This window comes from Hyla sarda, chromosome 2 (assembly GCF_029499605.1).
Source record: "Hyla sarda isolate aHylSar1 chromosome 2, aHylSar1.hap1, whole genome shotgun sequence".
Lineage (NCBI taxonomy): Eukaryota > Metazoa > Chordata > Amphibia > Anura > Hylidae > Hyla > Hyla sarda.
In genome coordinates this window covers 492,739,062-492,754,622 of record NC_079190.1, presented here as the reverse complement: position 1 = coordinate 492,754,622, position 15,561 = coordinate 492,739,062, and positions in this window count along the sequence as shown.

The window sequence follows — 15,561 nt, the reverse complement described above, 5'->3', positions numbered from 1 at the left end:
GTTGTTTTCATCCAGTTTTCCCCAGAGATGTGAACTGTAAATCTGCCTTAGATAAGCAGTGATACACCACGTGCTTCATTGTGCAGTATAACTAGGCACATAGGCTCTTCAGGGTTATAGGATAGTTAAATGTCAACTCCTGTGTGAGCTACGCTGGACGCCATACAGGTCGCAATGTGATTGTGCAGGTGGGCAGCTGTCCAGTCTTAAAGGAGTACTCCATTGGCCAGCGTTTGGTAGTAAATGTTTCGAACGCTGTTTTCGCGCTGCAGGGGTCAGCAACGCCCCTCGTGACATCACACCCACACCCTCTCAATGCAAGGCGATGGGAAGGGGCATCCCATAGACTTGCATTGAGGGAACATGGCCATGATGTCATGAGGGGCGTGGCTAACCCTCGCAGCGTAAAAACAGCGCTCAAAACATTTACTTCTGAATGCTGGCCAGTGGAGTACCCATTTAAGCAGTTATGTAGTGCTGGCAGAATTGTTCAGCCATTGACCATCTCATACTGGCATGGCTATATCTTCTTGGACTTGCCAAACCGTGTATGCAGACCCTTACTGGGCTTCCATGGCAGAATCGCCTTTCCACCACTTCCATCAATGGCCAATAACCAAGGCAAGTGTGTGTAAGTGGAGTTCATAGGGTTTTTCCACGATTAGGAGTTGTGATTGAACAACCCAACCTGTAATGGATAACTGTCTGATGGGGGGGGGGGGGGGGTCCAACTGCTGAGATCCCCTGCAATCTTGAGAATAGGCATTTGATTCTCCCATCAGAATGAGGCAGTGGTGCGGACGTGTGAACGATGCTCTATTCATCCTCTATGAGAGATAGCCGAGAGTGAAGTTAAAAGGGTTGCTCCACCATTAGAAGTAATAATAAGACAACCCCACCATTAAAGGATAACTGTCTCAAGAGTGGGAATTCAATTCTCATATCAGAATGGGGCAATGGTGTGCATGTGTGAATGCCTCTCCATTTATTCTCTACGGGAACTGCTAAAGATAGCAGGTTCCACGGCGTACCTGTATGCCCGTGGGAATTCCGGTCCCTGCCGCCCACCGGGCAGGGACCGGGATGCTGGCTGAAATCATTCAGCAGGCACCCTGTGCAAACTCCAAAAGCTCAATGGCGCTCCTTCTCTTCTGAGCATTGTAGTTCGCCCGCAGATCACTTTACGTCCACATATGGGGTATTTTCATGCTCAGAAGAAATTGGGTTGCAAATTTTGGGAGGTTTTTTCTCCTATTACCCCTTGTGAAAATTAAAACTTTTTCATTTTTACACCCAAATTTAGCAGAAATTTGTCAAACACCTGTGGGGTGTAAAGGCTCACTGTACTCTTGAGGGGTGTTGTTTCCAAAATAGTGTGCCACATGTTTTTTTCCTGCTGTTCTGGCACCATAGGGGCTTCCTAAATAGGACATGCCCCCTAAAAACCATTTCAGAAAAATTTGCTTTCCAAAAGCCAAATGTGACTCCTCCTCTTCTGAGCATTGTAGTGCGCCAGCAGAGCACTTGACGTCCACACATGGGGTATTTCCATACTCAGAAGAAATGGGGTTACAAATTTTGGGGGCATTTTCTCCTATTACCCCTTGTAAAAATGTGCATTTACACATCCGAATTTAACGAAAAGTCGTCAAACATCTGTGGGATGTAAAGGTTCACTGTACCCCTTGTTACGTTCCATGAGGGGTTTAGTGTCCAAAATAGTATGCCATGTGTTTTTTTTTTCTGTTCTGGCACCATAGGGGCTTCCTAAATGCGACATGCCCTCCAAAAAACATTTCAGCAAAACTCACTCTCCAAAATCCCATTGTTGCTCCTTCCCTTCTGAGCCCCCTACTGCGCCCGCAGAACATTTTACATCCATATATGAGGTATTTCCTTACTCAAGAGAAATTTGGTTACAAATTTTGTGGGGATTTCTCTCCTTTTACCCCTTGTAAAAATTCAGAAACTGGGTCTACAAGAACGTGCGAGTGTAAAAAATGAAGATTTTGAATTTTCTCCTTCACTTTGCTGCTATTCCTGTGAAACACCTAAAGGGTTAACACACTATCTGAATATCATTTTGCATACTTTGGGGGGTGCAGTTTTAATAATGGGGTCATTTATGGGGTATTTCTAATATGAAGGCCCTTCAAATCCACTTCAAATCTGAACTGGTCCCTGAAAAATTCAGATTTTGAAAATTTTGTGAAAAATTGCTGCTGAACTTTGAAGCCCTCTGATGTCTTCAAAGTAAAAACATGTCAACTTTATGATGCAAACATAAAGTAGACATATTGTATATGGGAATCAATATATAAATTATTTGGGATGGCCATTTTCCTTATAAGCAGAGAGTTTCAAGTAAATAAAAAATTGCAACATTTTCAAATTTTTCATAAAACTTTGGACTTTTTCACCAAGAAATGATGCAAGTATCGACAAAAATTTACCACCAACATAAAGTAGACTATGTCATGAAAAAACATTCTCGGGAGCTGAATGAAAAGTAAAAGCATCCCAGAGTTATTAATGTTTAAAGTGACAGTGGTTAGATTTGCAAAAAATGCTCTGGTCCTTAAGGTGAAAATGGGCTTGGTCCTTAAAGGGGTTCTCGGCTGCTCAGTGTTTGGAACAAGCGCCGGGAGCTCATGATGTCATAGCCCTGCCCCTCATGATGTCACACCCCACCCCCTCAATGCAAGTCCATGGGAGGGGGCATGACAAGTCATGCCCCCTACCATAGACTTGCATTGTGACGTCATGAGGGGTCGGGGCTATGACGCCGGCTCCAGCGTTCGGGACAGTTTGTTCCAAATGCTGACCAACGGAGTACCCCTTTAAGGGGTTTATGGAGTTATACAAGTTCAAAGAAAACATGGCTGTTTTCCTCCCGAAAGAGCGCCACACCTGTCCATTGGGTGGGTATTGGTAGCAACATTGAATGGGGTTGTGTTGCAATGCCACACACAACCCGTGTGCAGGTGTTGCCAACCATCTACTATGTATGGAAGCTTCACGACGGCAGATGTTGGAGGAGAGAAGGTTCAGGCTTGTTGGATTTCAACTCCCCTATTCAAACTATCTGGCAGTGTGTATGGTCGCCTACAGGGGTCAAGTCCTGGGGAAAAAAAAGTTTGGGAACTCACCCAAGATTTCCACTAAAAGGGGTAGTCCAGTGATGAAAAACTTATCCCCTATCCTAAGGATAAGGGATAAGTTTGAGATCGCAGGGGTTCCGACCGCTGGGGCCCCCTTCGATCTCTCTGTATGGGGGCCAGGCTCTCCGGCCAGATAGCGGGTGTCGACCTCCGCACAAAGCGGCGGCCGACACGCCCCCTCAATACATCTCTATGGCAGAGCCGGAGATTGCCGAAGGCAGCGCTTCGGCTCTGCCATAGACTTATATTGAGGGGGCGTGTCGGCCGCCGCTTCGTGCGGAGGTCGACACGGCTCTTTTCCACGTGCTGTCGGGGCTCCGTACAGGAGATCGCAGGGGGCCCCAGCGATCGGACCCCCCGCGATCTCAAACTTATCCCCTATCCTTAGGATAGGGGATAAGTTGTTCACCACTGGGTTCACCACTGGACTACTCCTTTAAGGGCTGGCCCTTCAGGACTGCTAATGGGAACAGTGTGCCTGCTGTGAAAAAAGTGCAGGAACTCCATTTCCATTCGTTCCTGCAGGACTTGTGCCCTGGTCACCTACCATCCCAAATACAGCTGTATGTACAAGATCTCAATATGAAATTCCACCAGCTTGGCTCCTAGAGGTGAAGGAATTCCAGATATCCTCCGGAGCAGCCTGACTGTAATTACAGTTTATCTATGAATGATGAATGATGTAGCTTTGGGTCTAACTATCTGGGATATCTCTGCAGTTAGATGTTACTACTTTGCTATTTGTTGTTTTGGATGAACAATCAGAGGAGTAATAGTTACCTGGCTTTCTTATTGATGAGTGTTCTCCAATATCCATGAATCACGATGGTTTATAGTCCTGGATCCCTGACAAGCCGAGAGAGTAGCTGACTGGGTGTTTTTATTTGTGACATTTTTGAATTGGCCCTTTAGGTGTCAGTGAATCTCGATACAGAGAACCAGCCGGGGTCTCATTGTAGTCAGACTCATTGTAGTTTATTTTAAATGGGAACAGTAACTGCAGCATAGGAATAAACATAGGACAGCGCCTTGTGTATTACCCCTGATACAAAGGTGTGGAAAGAGAGTTATAATCTAACTGCTCACCTTATATAAATTAGGGATGAGCGGCATAGGCCATATTCGAATTCACGATATTTCGCGAATATATGGACGAATATTCGTCCTATATTCGCAAAATTCGCATATTCGACATATTTGCAGTGACGTCACAGCCTCGCCCCCTCAATGCAAGTCTATGGGAGGGGGCATGGCAGCTGTCACACCCACTCCCATAGAATTGCATTGAGGGGGCGGGGCTATGACGTCACGAGTTCCAGACGCTGGCTCCAGCATTCGGAACAGTTTGTTCCAAACGCTGAGCAGGGGAGTACCCCTTTAGCACACCTTTCCTTCCTTCTCTCCCTTTGTCTTTCAATAAATGTGGTGAGCTTGTGGGGATGTAGGGTAGGTAGGGTGTAGCTGTTTACATTGATGAAAGGGTGAGGGATTAGCCCTTAACTGTCGTGACGCCAGGGTGCGGGTTCTTCCTCTGTATATATATATATCCTACCGCCACCCATCCCAGGAACGATAGGGAGGAATAAAGGATTGTCCACAACCGGAGGTTTAGTAAACTGGAAATAACTTTACTGCAACTTCTTATGCAGGTTAACAGTAGTAACAGTCTTTACAGAGGACCGGACTTTAAGTTCCTCACAGCTGGTAGGGACCTTGTAGGGAAATAAGCTCTGAGGCTCGCTTACGCTGTTCCACTGAATTTAGGGTTTGGTTTTAGGTTCAGTAGCCACGTAGATTTAAGATTGAGTTAAGTTGGACTAACGGTTTGGTATTCGGCTGAAGTTAGCAGGCTTCAGGCCTAAGTTCTCTTGAAGAGTTGTACAGAGTGATGCTTTCTCTAGAGATGATCAGGAACAAGAAAGCGAGGATTGGATACAGAGCCCTTGTTACGCCGAGCGCTCCGGGTCCCCGCTCCTCCCCGGAGCGCTCGCAGCGTTCTCTCATTCGCAGCGCCCCGGTCAGACCTGCTGACCGGGTGCGCTGCGATATTACTCCCAGCCGGGATGCGATTCGCGATGCGGGACGCGCCCGCTCGCGATGCGCATCTCGGCTCCCGTACCTGACCCGTTCCCCGTCTGTGTTGTCCTGGCGCGCGCGGCCCCGCTCCTTAGGGCGCGCGCGCGCCGGGTCTCTGCCATTTATTCCAGTATTCTCACCTGTGCACTCCCTACTTATACCTCACTTCCCCTGCACTCCCTCGCCGGATCTTGTTGCCATTGTGCCAGTGAAAGCGTTCCCTTGTGTGTTCCTAGCCTGTGTTCCAGACCTCCTGCCGTTGCCCCTGACTACGATCCTTGCTGCCTGCCCTGACCTTCTGCTACGTCCGACCTTGCTCTTGTCTTCTCCCTTGTACCGCGCCTATCTTCAGCAGTCAGAGAGGTTGAGCCATTGCTGGTGGATACGACCTGGTTGCTACCGCCGCTGCAAGACCATCCCGCTTTGCGGCGGGCTCTGGTGAATACCAGTAGCAACTTAGAACCGGTCCACCAGCACGGTCCACGCCAATCCCTCTCTGGCACAGAGGATCCACCTCCAGCCAGCCGAGTCGTGACAGTAGATCCGGCCATGGATCCCGCTGAAGTCCCACTGCCAGTTGTCGCCGACCTCACCACGGTGGTCGCCCAGCAGTCGCAACAGATAGCGCAACAAGGCCACCAGCTATCTCAACTGACCGTGATGCTACAGCAGCTATTACCACAGCTCCAGCAACAATCTCCTCCGCCAGCTCCTGCACCTCCTCCGCAGCGAGTGGCCGCTTCCGGATTACGATTATCCTTGCCGGATAAATTTGATGGGGACTCTAAGTTTTGCCGTGGCTTTCTTTCGCAATGTTCCCTGCACTTGGAGATGATGTCGGACCAGTTTCCAACTGAAAGGTCTAAGGTGGCTTTCGTAGTCAGCCTTCTGTCTGGGAAAGCTCTGTCATGGGCCACACCGCTCTGGGACCGCAATGACCCCGTCACTGCCTCTGTACACTCCTTCTTCACGGATCACGGAGATCCGAAGTGTCTTTGAGGAACCTGCCCGAGCCTCTTCTGCTGAGACTGCCCTGCTGAACCTGGTCCAGGGTAATTCTTCTGTTGGCGAGTACGCCATCCAATTCCGTACTCTTGCCTCCGAATTATCCTGGAATAATGAGGCCCTCTGCGCGACCTTTAAAAAAGGCCTATCCAGCAACATTAAAGATGTGCTGGCCGCACGAGAAATTCCTGCTAACCTGCATGAACTTATTCATCTTGCCACCCGCATTGACATGCGTTTTTCTGAAAGGCGTCAGGATCTCCGCCAGGATATGGACTTTGTTCGCACGAGGCGGTTTCTCTCCCCGGCTCCTCTCTCCTCTGGTCCTCTGCAATCCGTTCCTGTGCCTCCCGCCGTGGAGGCTATGCAAGTTGACCGGTCTCGCTTGACACCTCAAGAGAGGATACGACGCCGCATGGAGAACCTATGCCTGCACTGTGCCGGTACCGAACACTTCTTGAAAGATTGTCCTATCCGTCCTCCCCGCCTGGAAAGACGTATGCTGACTCCGCACAAAGATGAGACAGTTCTTGATGTCTACTCTGCTTCTCCACGCCTTACTGTGCCTGTGCGGATATCTTCCTCTACCTTCTCCTTCTCTGCTACGGCCTTCTTGGATTCCGGATCTGCAGGAAATTTTATTTTGGCCTCTCTCATCAACAGGTTCAACATCCCGGTGACCAGTCTTGCCAGACCCCTCTACATCAATTCTGTTAACAATGAAAGATTGGACTGTACCGTGCGTTACCGCACGGAACCTATCCTAATGTGCATCGGACCTCATCACGAAAAAATTGAATTTTTGGTCCTCTCCAACTGCACTTCTGAAATTCTTCTTGGATTACCGTGGCTTCAACGCCATTCCCCAACCCTTGATTGGTCCACAGGAGAAATCAAGAACTGGGGTACTTCTTGTCACAAGGACTGTCTTAAATCGGTGCCCAGTACTCCTTGCCGTGACCCTGTGGTTCCCCCTGTATCCGGTCTTCCTAAGGCTTATATGGACTATTCTGACGTTTTTTGCAAAAAGCAAGCTGAGACTTTGCCTCCTCACAGGCCTTATGACTGTCCTATTGACCTCCTCCCGGGTACTACCCCACCCCGGGGCAGAATCTATCCTCTGTCTGCTCCAGAGACTCTTGCCATGTCGGAGTACATCCAGGAGAATTTAAAAAAGGGGTTTATCCGCAAGTCCTCCTCTCCTGCCGGAGCTGGATTTTTTTTTGTGTCCAAAAAAGATGGCTCCCTACGTCCTTGTATTGATTACCGCGGACTTAATAAAATCACGGTAAAAAACCGCTACCCCTTACCTCTTATCTCGGAACTCTTTGATCGCTTACAAGTTGCCCACATCTTTACCAAACTGGACTTAAGAGGTGCTTATAATCTCATCCGCATCAGGGAGGGGGACGAATGGAAGACTGCATTTAACACCAGAGATGTACACTTTGAGTATCTGGTCATGCCCTTTGGCCTATACAATGCCCCTGCCGTCTTCCAAGACTTTGTTAATGAAATTTTTCGTGATCTCCTATATTCCTGTGTTGTGGTTTATCTGTACGATATTCTGATTTTTTCTGCCAACTTAGAAGAACACCGCCAGCATGTCCGCATGGTTCTTCAGAGACTTCGTGACAATCAACTTTATGCCAAAATGGAGAAATGTCTCTTTGAATGTCAATCTCTTCCTTTCCTAGGATACTTGGTTTCTGGCCAGGGACTACAAATGGACCCAGATAAACTCTCTGCTGTCTTAGATTGGCCACGCCCCTCCGGACTCCGTGCTATCCAACGTTTTTTGGGGTTCGCCAATTATTACAGACAGTTTATTCCACACTTTTCCACTATTGTGGCTCCTATCGTGGCTTTAACCAAGAAAAATGCCAATCCCAAGTCCTGGTCCCCCCAAGCGGAAGACGCATTTAAACATCTCAAGTCTGCCTTTTCTTCCGCTCTCGTGCTCTCCAGACCTGACCCATCTAAACCCTTCCTATTGGAGGTAGATGCCTCCTCAGTGGGAGCTGGAGCTGTCCTTCTACAAAAAAATTCTTCCGGGCATGCTGTGACTTGTGGTTTTTTTTCTAGGACCTTCTCCCCGGCGGAGAGAAACTATTCCATCGGGGATCGAGAACTACTGGCCATTAAATTGGCGCTTGAGGAATGGAGGCACCTGCTGGAGGGATCAAAATTTCCAGTTATCATATACACTGATCACAAGAATCTCTCCTACCTCCAGTCTGCCCAACGACTGAACCCTCGCCAGGCTAGGTGGTCGTTGTTCTTTGCCCGTTTTAACTTTGAAATCCATTTTCGCCCTGCTGACAAGAACATTAGGGCCGATGCCCTCTCTCGTTCTTCTGATGCCTCTGAAGTAGAGGTCTCTCCGCAACACATCATTCCTCCGGACTGTCTGATCTCCACTTCTCCAGCTTCCATCAGGCAAACTCCTCCAGGGAAGACCTTCGTTTCTCCACGCCAGCGTCTCAGGATTCTCAAATGGGGACACTCCTCCCACCTCGCAGGCCATGTGGGCATCAAAAAATCCTTGCAACTCATCTCTCGATTTTATTGGTGGCCGACTCTGGAGACTGATGTTATTGATTTCGTGCGGGCCTGTACTGTCTGTGCCCGGGATAAGACTCCTCGCCAGAAGCCTGCTGGTCTCCTTCATCCTCTGCCTGTTCCTGAACAGCCTTGGTCACAGATTGGTATGGACTTTATTACGGACTTGCCCTCATCCCGTGGCAACACAGTTGTTTGGGTGGTCGTTGATCGATTTTCCAAGATGGCACATTTTATTCCTCTTCCTGGTCTTCCTTCAGCGCCTCAGTTGGCAAAGCAATTTTTTGTACACATTTTTCGCCTTCACGGTTTGCCCACGCATATCGTCTCAGATAGAGGCGTCCAATTCGTGTCTAAATTCTGGAGGGCCCTCTGTAAACAGCTCAAGATCAAATTAAACTTCTCTTCTTCTTATCATCCCCAATCCAATGGGCAAGTAGAAAGAGTTAATCAGGTCCTGGGTGACTATTTACGGCATTTTGTTTCCTCCCGCCAGGATGACTGGGCAGATCTTCTACCATGGGCCGAATTCTCATACAACTTCAGAGTCTCCGAATCTTCTGCCAAGTCCCCATTTTTCGTGGTGTACGGCCGTCACCCTCTTCCCCCCCTCCCTACTCCCTTGCCCTCTGGTTTGCCCGCTGTGGATGAAGTGACTCGTGATCTTTCCACCATATGGAAAGAGACCCAAAATTCTCTTTTACAGGCTTCATCCCGGATGAAAAGATTTGCTGATAAAAAAAGAAGAACTCCCCCCCATTTTTGCTCCCGGAGACAAGGTATGGCTCTCCGCTAAATATGTCCGCTTTCGTGTCCCCAGTTACAAACTGGGACCACGCTATCTTGGTCCTTTCAAAATCAAGTGCCAGATCAACCCTGTCTCTTACAAACTCCTTCTTCCTCCTTCTCTCCGTATTCCCAATGCCTTCCATGTCTCTCTCCTTAAACCACTCATCCTTAACCGCTTCTCTCCCAAAGTTGTTTCTCCCACTCCAGTTTCCGGATCTTCTGACGTCTTTTCTGTGAAGGAGATTCTAGCATCCAAAACGGTCAGAGGTAAAAGATTCTTCTTGGTCGACTGGGAGAATTGCGGCCCTGAGGAGAGATCCTGGGAACCTGAGGACAACATCCTGGACAAAAGTCTTATCCTCAGGTTCTCCGGCTCCAAAAAGAGGGGGAGACCCAAGGGGGGGTACTGTTACGCCGAGCGCTCCGGGTCCCCGCTCCTCCCCGGAGCGCTCGCAGCGTTCTCTCATTCGCAGCGCCCCGGTCAGACCTGCTGACCGGGTGCGCTGCGATATTACTCCCAAGCCGGGATGCGATTCGCGATGCGGGACGCGCCCGCTCGCGATGCGCATCTCGGCTCCCGTACCTGACCCGTTCCCCGTCTGTGTTGTCCCGGCGTGCGGCCCCGCTCCTTAGGGCGCGTGCGCCGGGTCTCTGCCATTTAAAGGGCCGCTGCGCCACTGATTGGCGCAGCAGGCCTAATCAGTATTCTCACCTGTGCACTCCCTACTTATACCTCACTTCCCCTGCACTCCCTCGCCGGATCTTGTTGCCATTGTGCCAGTGAAAGCGTTCCCTTGTGTGTTCCTAGCCTGTGTTCCAGACCTCCTGCCGTTGCCCCTGACTACGATCCTTGCTGCCTGCCCTGACCTTCTGCTACGTCCGACCTTGCTCTTGTCTTCTCCCTTGTACCGCGCCTATCTTCAGCAGTCAGAGAGGTTGAGCCGTTGCTGGTGGATACGACCTGGTTGCTACCGCCGCTGCAAGACCATCCCGCTTTGCAGCAGGCTCTGGTGAATACCAGTAGCAACTTAGAACCGGTCCACCAGCACGGTCCACGCCAATCCCTCTCTGGCACAGAGGATCCACCTCCAGCCAGCCGAGTCGTGACAGCCCTTATATGGCAAGGGGGCAGACTCATAGCCTTTTGGTTCCTATAGTCAGTCCTTTCACAAAGCATGGTGGTACATCATGTGACCCACTCACGTGAGCTGAAAGGTCCTGGAAGTACTATACATATCTATATATTATATACCAATTATATACATCAAACACATAAAATTAAAGAAGTAAGAGGTGACAAGGGGTTATCCCACAAGGAGGATCCTACCGGTAGGCAGGAACTCTGACTTTGGGGATTTAGCACACAAGGTACGGTACAATCTACGGTACCGGGACACCACACACCCCCTTACTTGAGATAAGTCGACATTGACTACCGTCCCCTAAGGCAGAGGGATGAAGTACTGAAAGTTCTGAAACAGTCCTGGGCATAATTTCAAAATTATGTCAGGCTGAATTAATACACAATAAGAGAGTCTTTGCGCATGAAAAATGTCCTTGCAAGCGCTGAATAAACTCCTTATTTTTCCCCCTTTTTTCTTTCATTTTTATATCAACAGAATTACTTAAACTTTAATGTACAGACATAAGTACTGGTAAACTCACGAACAAGAATGTATTGTCCATGAATTTAGGAACAGGATGCCATTATTATGCAAGAAATACATCTATTTACTTTATTTTTCTTTCTTTTTCTCTGACTGACTAGAACTGTTATAAGTATGTATGACAGACTGAGAGCTACTACATAATAAGACATTAGGAATCTTACATTACATTTTTATTTATACCACATGAGTTACCTGTTATGTACACTGATAATGTACTGGCTTGCCTGAGGCTGTCTGACCAATACCTAGCTACTAGGGTCCATTGGCTACACGCACTTATCCCTAGAACTCTTTTTAGATAAACCTTACCTAGGTTACCTTTATTGAATACGTGTGTACACTTAGGCTTACAGGAGCGCCTTCTGGCCAGGAAGAGCATCCTGAACACGTAGAGAGGGAACAGAGAATTAATTAGTGTACAAACAGTGGTATGGACTGGGTAATGACAGTGGGACAGTCCTTAAAGTTTTTTTTCTTTTTAAGCTATTTAGAGTGTGAGATATTAGTTTTGTATACTACAATGAGCATGAGATAGGTACACTAAAGAAGTGAAGATATGTACTATGCGTACATGAAATTACTTGGAAGTCAGTCTTGATATCTGAGGAGTAGATTACCCTGAGTAGGTGTTAGCGATGAGTGACATTAAAGCTACTCTCAGTGGAGCTGAGAGAGTCACCTGAATATAGTTACTACAACACCCTTAACAATTTGTGTACACATGTACAGAGTTGAAATCCCTGTACAACAACCATTTACATTGGTTTAACCTTTGGACACACATTTATTAGCAAGTACAACAATTTTCAGGTGCATTCACCTGATAGAAGTGCAAAAGAGCAACGTAAGAAAATAATGTATTACTTTGGAGTTATGTACATGTAAACAGACGCACAAGGATCAACAGTCCACCTGTGTCAGGAGTCCAATAAAACACGGCTACCACATTTAGCCGGGCATACACTTACGAATCTCCTAATGACCAGGAGTCTCTTGGCCAAGGGCCAGGTACAAGCTTGATGGTTGCATAAGTAACTTGAACAGTTTTAGCACAGTCCTGCTAGGTGCTTCTTCAACGTTGCATTCTGGAGAGACAAAGCTGAACAACAGAAACATCAGATCAGCCTTCACATAAACCCCTTTCTGACACGCCCTCCCCTCTGGGTGACACTCTTGCGCCTCTGGGAGTCAGGATGAGCTGAGGACCCCTTGACGGTGTTAATTGTGGTGTCCCAAGCAACATTAGACAGGGTGGACAGGGACACCGTGGGGTTTACATTCACCATAAAATTGATGGCTGCTGTTCCCATTGGTGCCGGTTGGTCTGGCCAAACCTCCTCAGTAGTAGTAGGCCATGGCACTGTGGTTGGTACCCGCAGTTTAGGTCAAACCTCCTCAATAGGAGTAGGCCTGAGTACATTACAAGGTATGGAGACATCCGGGTGCTTTGGGAAGAAATCTTTCTTGTTGGAGGCAATAGGGATGGACCTTTTCGGCCTCAGTCCATGTGGATCCGCCTCCCAGTCGTCGGAGGGAAAATACTTGAAGGGGATCTGTGTGGGGTTCTTTGGCCTCGTGAACGCTGCAGCCCACTCACCCCTTAAACTCTGGACCGGTGTATATTCGACAACCTCTCCAACTTCCAGGGAATGGTATTTCTTTGGAAGATACTCCCTTTGGATGGCCCTTCTGTTCACCAGGATGGTACTCCCCGTCCTGCAATCAAGAAGAGTACCGTATCCCCTGGCCTTATCAAATTTTGTCACCGTAGCGCGGCGACGCTCTAACGGTGTTTCCCCTTCACGGGGGTAGTCCCACATACGGATGTAGAGAGCCTCCAGGTCCTTGGTGTTTTGCTGTTGACGGACCCTCTCTTCATAAGGCAGATGGACAGATTTAGGGACATAGAGTGCCCTATGTCGAGCTTGGAGCTGTTCCATAAGCTTAGCCATCTCGGTCTCCCTGCGGGCCCTCTCTCTTTGTGCTGTAGGGACCGGTGGGAGAGGCTTCCCGGGCTCAGGGAGGACAGTTTTGTGCATGAACTCGATCAGTCCCGGTTCATCCCCAAACACCCACTTAGGAAGAGGTGGTGAGTGTGGTCATGCACTTGGTACGGTTACTCGGGGCAGGGGTACTTCTGGCTCTGGGCTGGAGGAGGATGAAAATGCGGCTTCAGCCAGGGTACGCACGGAAGAATCCTCTGTTGGGATCTCGGCCCAGGATCCCCATGTCCGGTGGTGAGGGGACAGTCTCACCGGTGATGCCGCTCCGGATGTCCCTGGAGATTCCCCCGGAGGTGTTGTCGGCCAGCCGTCGTCGTCATCGGGCAGCGGGGGCAGGTCGTAGGCCCCCTCCTTGTTCAGCGACAACTACTGCAGATGGTCGGCTAGTTCTTGGAACAGTTGGGCTGCGACAGCCACAACTTTCAGCTGCTCCGGCGCCATCTTGGTACTTTCACCACGTGGAACCCTGCTCTCCGCCATGTCTGTACTCTCCTTCTCTTCCTCGCGCAGACTGAAGAGGTCGCTGTGCAGTGCTCCTTTTATCATGTGCTTCTCCAAAATGGCTGCCAACCGGAAGGACGTCATCAGTGCAGCCCCAACTTCCGGTCCCCCGGCAAACAACAGCAGTGAATTTAAGTTCCCCTTTGGCTGCAACACATGTACTTGTGCAGGCTTTCTTTGCGTGCTTTTCGGGCAAGCAGTTAACCCCTGCAGTATTGTATGGCCCAGAGGATCGTAGCATGGCTTCACTACGCACTTTACACATCTTCACAGCAAATACATTTTCACCTCTCCCCTTACTTTTTGTGCGCACTTCTTGCACACCGTACAATAAGCACAGTCCCGTACACTTGAATGTGATTCACAGTACATTAATACAGTTCTTTACATGGGGGGAGTACTCTGTTAATGGTGGCAACAGCTGTAGGCACACACCCGTATCCTGTTCGTGAGACGCCAAAAAGCTATGTGGTGAGCTTGTGGGGATGTAGGGTAGGTAGGGTGTAGCTTTGCAGTGATGAAAGGGTGTTGGATTAACCCTTAACTGGCGTGACGCCAGGGTGCGGGTTCTTCCTCTGTATATATATATATATCCTACATACATCCGTCCCAGGAACGATAGGGAGGAATAAAGGATTGTCCACAACCGGAGGTTTAGTAAACTGGAAATAACTTTACTGCAACTTCTTATGCAGGTTAACAGTAGTAACAGTCTTTACACAGGAACGGACTTTAAGTTCCTCACAGTTGGTTGGGACCTTGTAGGGAAATAAGCTCTGAGACTTGCTTACGCTGTTCCACTGAATTTAGGGTTTGGTTTTAGATTCAGTAGTCACGTAGATTTAGGATTGAGTTTAGTTGAACTCACGGTTTTGCATTAGGCTGAAGTTAGCAGGCTTCAGGCCTAAGTCCTCTTGCAGAATTGTACAGAGTGATGCTTTCTCTAGAGATGATCAGGAACCAGAAAGCGAGGGTTGGATACAGCGCCCTTATATGGCAAGGGGGCAGGCTCATAGTCTATTGTTCCCACCAACTGTCAGTCCTTTCACAAAGCATTGTGGTACATCATGTGACCTGAAAGGTCCTGGAAGTACTATACATATCTATTTATTATTTACCAATTATATACATCAAACACAGAGAATTAAAGTAGTAAGAGGTGACAAGGGGTTATCCCACTAGGAAGATCCTACCGGTAGGCAGGAACTCTGACTTTGGGGACTTAGCACACAAGGTACGGTACAACGTACGGTATCGGGACACCACATAAAGCTTCGAGCTTGTGATCTCCCCTCCTCATCCCCTGTTTTCCTGACTCCATTCCGCTATCGCGGTCCCCTATGCATTGTTGTTGGATATTGTACATACTTTTTTTTATAAGGTTTTTATAATATATGCAAGAATGTTAGTGTAGCATGTAATATGATGTATAGTGTATCTGTGCTGTATAATGTGCTGTCAGTTTATGTATGGCGAATATAGTATTTATTGTATAAGTGTTTGATAATTGATTGCTAATAAAGTTATTTTCAATTAAAAAAAATTGCATACCATTTTACGCAGGGAGCATTGCCTGGCTTTTAAGACTTTTCACACCAGATAGTGGTCTCCTCAAGGAGAATTAGTACCCCCCCCCCCCCCTTTATTTTAAAACCTTTGATGTTCTGTCCTCACAGCCCTCTTACCCTGGATATTACTCAGTATCTAGCAGGAGAATTATCACTTCTTGGCCTTTTGGCTAAGATCAAGTGTAGTACCTTTCCTGTTAGTTGGCGGTGTGGAAGACCACCAAGG